This window comes from Candoia aspera, chromosome 18, assembly GCF_035149785.1.
Source record: "Candoia aspera isolate rCanAsp1 chromosome 18, rCanAsp1.hap2, whole genome shotgun sequence".
Classification (NCBI taxonomy): Eukaryota; Metazoa; Chordata; class Lepidosauria; order Squamata; family Boidae; genus Candoia; species Candoia aspera.
In genome coordinates this window covers 3233529-3240230 of record NC_086170.1, presented here as the reverse complement: position 1 = coordinate 3240230, position 6702 = coordinate 3233529, and positions in this window count along the sequence as shown.

Below are 6702 nucleotides of genomic sequence, written 5' to 3'. Positions count from 1 at the left end.
AGGGCTCAATGACAGAATGACTGCATTCTTACCAGGTTATCAGGTCACTGAAACACCTAGTGTGTGCTTCTTCACAACATGCTCACTTGGGCTTGCGTTAACTATAATTACGGTGTTCTTCGGTGTGTGTTTGTGTGTGGCTGGGCGTAATAGTCCAACCCAACCAGTCTGCTGCTTTGATCGATTGATGGCTTGTGCACACCCAGACCAAGTGTTAATTAACTTTCTGACGGGAAGAACTCCACAGAAAAATGGAGGTGTTTGTGCTAGATTTCTTCAAGCAAGGGGCACTTTCCCTGGAGCTCTATTTCTGGCTCATTAAACACAGAGACCTGCAACCTACTGGCAGGTTTATCACATTATGCATGGGGTGGATAGAGAGAAGGGGTGATGCCATTCCCTCCCGTGTTTACAGAGCACCAGACAGGGAGGCAAAAAATGGCATTTATCCTTTGCAAGGTAACTTCGTCCTGGGTCCTTTTCCGATTCTCATTGTTAAAGGCAGCTTTCCCAGCGCCCTGCTTCTGCCTCTTGGTTCTAATGCCTCTGCTCTGCAATATTTTATGTATTACTTCCTGCTCCTTGACAAGCCGGCTCCTTCCCCGATGGTCGCTAATTAGATCGCACGAATCTTCAGGAGTGCAGATGTGCAAAGGCGGCGAGCCAACCCCATACCCACATCTGCCGAGGCCTTTCCGGAAATCGATCGCTGCGTCTCTGCTGCACAAAGTCCAAATTGAATCCCTCTACGTGGGATTCATGCTCCAGTGGCCCAGCCCTGTTCCTGCTACAGAAAAAGGAATAATTTTTCTCTCTCTCCTCCCTTGACGAAATCTCCTCGCTTCAGGTGGCACCTTGTTGATTTCAAAGCCGCGTCTTGGCTTTTGATGTTGTTTTCCAAGACACGAAGGTACCTTTTAAAGATCTTATCACCCCCTTCCAGGGTGAATCCCCTAAAGGCCCACATTGACAAAGGCGTCACAATTGGGGAGGAGGCGATGGAAACTGGGGCGAATCCGGATCTAGAGGAAAATGATGGACTTTTGCGATCTGAGTCTTTCATACAATGCTCTGTTGTAAACCGTGTCCCGTTATAACCTTCCTTTTCTGAAATATCCGAGATAAGCACCTGAGTTTAGTTCCCCTTGGAAGAAAGTAGGATATTACTGATCCTTTGTATGGGTGGCATATCAATGGGCAATCTGACCCTGATTGAAACCAAGCAAAGAAATAGGGTGCTTGATTGGATAAAAAAAAAAAAGTTGGGAAAGAAATAGAAAAGAACCAACAGGGCTTTTTAGCATTCTGAAATTTTCTTCCTCTAAATTAAAACCAGAGGGTCTACTTTCTGCATAAAAATCTCATCCCCGGTTAAATAAATCATAGCTTGGGCATATTTCCACACAAGGAAGCCAAGACTGAAACAGTAAATTCATGCAGAGATGCAGAGGGCATCCTCTTCTGAAAAGTGGACCATCCTCCTGCATTGGTTTAAGGACCCCACTGGGGGGAAGCTTCAGCAGAGAAGGAAAAGGTCAGCAAAACAATTCACAGCAGAGATGCAGGGGATTTGCTTTGCCACAGGAGAACTTACGCATGCTGTTTGTTTACAGCTTGACAAGAAAATTTGGGAAGGGGGGCTTCTCTGCTAATGCACAGTGTGTCCCAGCGGCCCACTTTTGCACCCCAAGGCTGAATCTTAGCAACTGGTGCTTTGATTCCAGAGAAAATAGTCAGAGGGTGGTTGACTGCAGGGTCCTTCGAAAGGCATGGGGAAGGCGCCTCTCCAGTGGTTTTAGCAAGGCGAGCGGTAGAGGATAAGAAAAAATCTTGTGGCGCTAAATAAATATATCAAGAGGAGACAGGCGGTGTCTAAGCAGGGCGAAGAAAAATGGCTTAATTGCTGGCCGTACATTACAAATGATTTTACGGGAGGTTCCAAACTGCAAAGTGCCTTCCCATTCTCTTTTGGCTTCCCCGCTGTTTCCATGGAAATAAATGAGCACACTTTATTTTTTTTCCCTCTGCCTCCTGTGATTTGTGGTTGGTTTTCTCCCCTTCTTTTGAAATTACAATTAAAATAAACTTGGGGATGGAAAAACAAAAGAGATTTCAGAGAAGTTTCTCTGAGGTTTCCATTATCGAAAGGAGAAGAGGGCGTGTTCCGTCTCAGAGGGCCAGGTAGCCACTGGACTCGCATTCAAACATGTTACGGCTGTCGATATTTACTAAATAAATAACAATTTGCCAGGATCGCCCGAGGCGCGAAGCTATAAACTAAGCTTTCGAAACCCTGACAGCCGATACACATGACAAGCTATGGCACAGCTATGCTTTGGGTGGTGGGAAACTGTGCGTTACCTTTCTCTGAGTGCACAAAGAAGCTAAAAGGTTAGGAAGTGGCCACGTGCCAAATGTCAGAGCCTCGTCCTTAATTTTTTTCCCCTTGAAACACAGTTTCTAGTTCTGGGTGCCAATTCACGCCCCAAAAAAGAGGTGGGAAATGTATGAATTTAATTTGCTGGGTTTTTATCCTGCCCAAAGCACCTGGCAAGGTCATCCATAAGAGTTTCAACACATACCCATGCACAAAACCTAGCTGTATGCCAAGTATCTACAGCGTCTTGCTGCCAAAACCTTGAGATCAACGAAACAGGGCCAAGATACGTAACGGCCAAGGCGTCTGCGAAGCCAGCTCAGCACGGTGCTCAATGCTGGTAGAACATCTTTGTGCCCTTTGTTGCAAATCTGGGATTCAGTGCCTCGTACATTCCAGTCTGGGGTAACACTCACATTTATCCAGGACCTGGAAAATTATCCCTGTCTGCGCTGACTCATGCTATCTTCTTTCTTGTGAAAATGGTTATGACCCACAGGTCCATTTCCACCAAATGCGCGTTAGCAGTATCTTTGAAGCACCTTTGCAAAAATTACAGCTCTAACACTGCTCCCACGATGGTTCAGTCAGTTCTCCGCATCCATGAGGTGTGCAAAATATACATTGAAAACTGAGCACCGGCGCACAGACGTCTAATATTTACTTGTAAGCAGCTATGAATACCTCGATGTGCGGAGGGAGGAGTAAGGGAGAATCCTGATGAATGCACAGAAGGAAAACAGGTTGGGTTCGGTCATGGATTTCCAGCTCCCTGTGATGCCAAGTGCATTTAAAGAATTTTGCTGAGTGCTTCTCCCCCACACCTTCCAGTTTTGCCATGCAGTATATCAGTGGCCTGCCAAGTGAACTGCTGACAGCCTGCCAAGAGGCAAGGTCTGTTTTTAACAGCACCTTTGCAAATGAAACATGACCGGGTGTTGGCTTCTGCAGCTTGGAAAGAGCATGAATTCAGCTTACAGCTTTGCCTTACAACGAAGGACAGAGCTCATGAATCAAAGTTAAAACTGCTTTTCTCCTAGTTATCCCTTGGTCACCCAACTTGGAAGGGGTCACTGTGTTAACAGCGATATTTCTTTCCTCCAGCATGCAGCTGGGCTGGGTTGACGGGAACGCACGTCAAGAGAGGCCACTGCGGCAGGATTTGCCGGTGAGCATCAAGATTTCAGGCTGCGCCAAACAACATACGAAAAAGATCTAACCCCATGAATGCAGAATGCTAAACCCTTAAAAACAGGCTATGTTGGTTGAAAAAGTTTGTGGTTGGGCTTCTGGTCAATTAAAAAAACCCAGCTGCCCTTTCTGGTGCAAAGGCTCTTTTTTAACAACAGAATTGTGCTGTGGAGAGGCCTGGTAAGCAATAATATGATAATCTTGGGCTTTCCCTTAGTATATGACCTGAATCAGCCCCTGTAGCTTGTAAGCCATGGTTTGTGACTGACCTCAATGATGCCTTAGTTGATAAGCCAACTACCTCTGATAGGGATTCTCCAAAATCTCCATGGGAAGCATCTTTGACGCACCATTTCTTCCCTTCCAGTGGTCATTTTAAAAATCAGAAGTTTTTAAAGTTTTGAAATGCAAAACGGTAAAGAAAAGACTCCGCGAAGCAAAATAAAACCCTTGATGGTTTTGCAAGAACTAAACTCATAAGGTGCCTAAACCTCGGATGCCGGTTGCAGAATCTCTCTTTTCTCAGGGTGGACTGGGCTATTCTGGGCGCAGAATGTTTGTGGCGCACAGGGAATCTGTCTCCCACCCTCACTGGAGGATTCATCTTGGCAGGAAGAGCAAGGCTGGCTACATTATGCGTGGCAAGGAAACTTCCAGGGCCTTCTGCGTCATAGACAGACTGCCGTTTGCTCGCCTCCTGGCACAGCCTTCCTTGGCCAAGAGGGGACAGCGATGGCCAGGCACACAATTGCGTTTACATACTTGCAACTGTGAAACCCAGTTCCTGTTGACAGCTAAGATGGATTGGAGGGCTGGAGCAGTGATGCCACAAGCCCTGGGAAACGTTTTGCAGACAGGCCAGAATTCCTGCTTGGAATTTCCCCGTCTCGCTCCGCCTGGCTGCTTCCTTGCTCGTTGCCTGCCAGCTGTGCTTGGAAACAGTCGAGCAAACACAGCTGGGCTCGGAGCCCCAGACCTGAAGAGCCGCTTCCAATCTGCAAGTCCACGTCAGAAGTAAATGGGACGGAGCTGCGGTTTTCCAGCTAGATGGGTTGGGCGAACGCAGGGTGCCTGGAGCAGAGAACACCCACACCTATTATGCAAATACACAACACAAGCTCCCAATCAAAGAACACGTGGATTGTTCCTAGGTAATTGCAGGAGCGAAAGAGCTTAATGGGATTCCTTACATGCACAAATTCAGAATGGGGGAATGTTTCATCCAAGTTTCTAGTCCTTGTGTTTCCACCTACAGTGGATAGGATTGAGAGAGGACCTCATGCAGTTTCAGAAGGCAAGAGACAGGCTGCTAAAGGTTGAGGGGGCAGTTCTGCACCTTTGGCCTTACAATGATGATGATGATGATGATGATGATCACATTTAAGAATTAAGAAGAAAACTCTCCTTAAAATTCTTTTAGTTTCAGCTGGGAAAACTGTGAGCGTCCTAGACCAAGCCAAATCCAAAAACGCTCGGGGATTCCTGGAAGCCTGGCAAACCAGCCACCAGTAGACACATAGAGATAAACCACATTTACACGCCATTCAAAAGAGACAATAAGAAAGCTGGGAAGGAAACCAGAAGACCAGAACTCCTGCAGCCAATGCCCAGATAAGCAGGGATTGACACCAGACAGACAAACAAGCAGAAAACAAGGCCCTGATCAAGGAACTACCAAGGGGAAAACCACACTCCCGACACTGGCAGGGCAAGCGACCGTATCTGAACGGGGCACACCCACCCTCACCAGCACTGAGGATGTTCCCTAGTCGGGTGATGAAACGTCTGCAAGCAAACCACCAAGCCCAGAGAGCACCAAGGACTCCACAGCTCAACCCTGAGCTACAGAGATTCTCTTCTTTTGGGATCGCACTTGTCTGTTCAGACACTATGCTTAACCTGGTCATGGAATTTTCTGGATTAGGGTTAGGCGTGCTACACCGAACCCAAAGCTCACCAACAGGTCTGGATTTGTGCAACGCAGTAACCCGAAGACCTAACCAAAGTTAAAATTAAAGTTTAGCAAGTTGTGGGATCTTTAGATACACGGAAGGGTATCAGAACCTTCCCCATCTCATTGTGGAGTGCAGGATGCACAAGGAACAAGAAGGCAGATTCCAATTAAAGGTTGCAAAAAAATCCTGTAAGGAGCAGTTCACCTGCCCAGTGAGATGGTGGGCCCTCCTTCATTGGACACGTTCGAGCAGACATCTAACAGCCATCTGTCTAAGATGCTTTAATTCGGACTCCTGCTTTGTGCAATGGGTCAGACTGGATGGCCTCAAGGGACTTTTCCAAGATTCCATGATTCTAACTTGGCTATCCCGTACCTCTCAAAACTGGTTAATGGTATAGCACAAGTCACTGCTTTTGCACCTGTTCCTGATTTAAAAACACTATTCTGCAAAAGGGAACAGCCAATGTATATGAAGAACCGTTGTGGAATGCCAGGAGGAAAAAAACCCTCCTTCCTCCTATAGTACAAGATTTTATTTCTGAGGACCAGATGACTCATGGAAGTGTAGAAAGATCAGGCTAGGAAAAGAACATAACTTTGGACAAAATGCACATGAGACCCCTGTGGTGAGATGCAACCACCGTCTTGCCTGGCATTAAAAACTAGGGAGAATCAGCCTGTTGCCCCCGACTCTGGATACCATCTGTGGGAAACTGACAAGACCAGGAAAGCTGTTTTGAATGAGCCAAGGCAGTCTATGTCAGCCTGCATAACAATGGCTGAGGAGGATGGGGTGTGCAGTCCAGTACATCTGGAACCCCTCAGGGTTGGAGAGAGCCTGCGCATCACCTCTGAATGGAGGCTGGGCTTTGCCACCAAAAGGAGAAAAATATTACTTTTGAGTGTGGCTGCACTGCCCCCTGCTGTCAAAATGAAATAAGGCACCCCTCGAAAGTTTGCTAATCTGAGCTAGCAAGTCCCTTAATGGGGGTTGTTGCAAAGCACCCGCCCGTTAAAGCAGTTTTAGATACTAGGCTGAATAATTATATGCCCCTCTCTTCCCTTCAGGTGGCAAAATATATTACTTCCATTTATTTCCTAATGGGATAAACCCAACCTGTTTATTTCAGGGCTTTGCAGGCTGATGCAAGTTGCAGGAGTACCCTCCACAGATTCC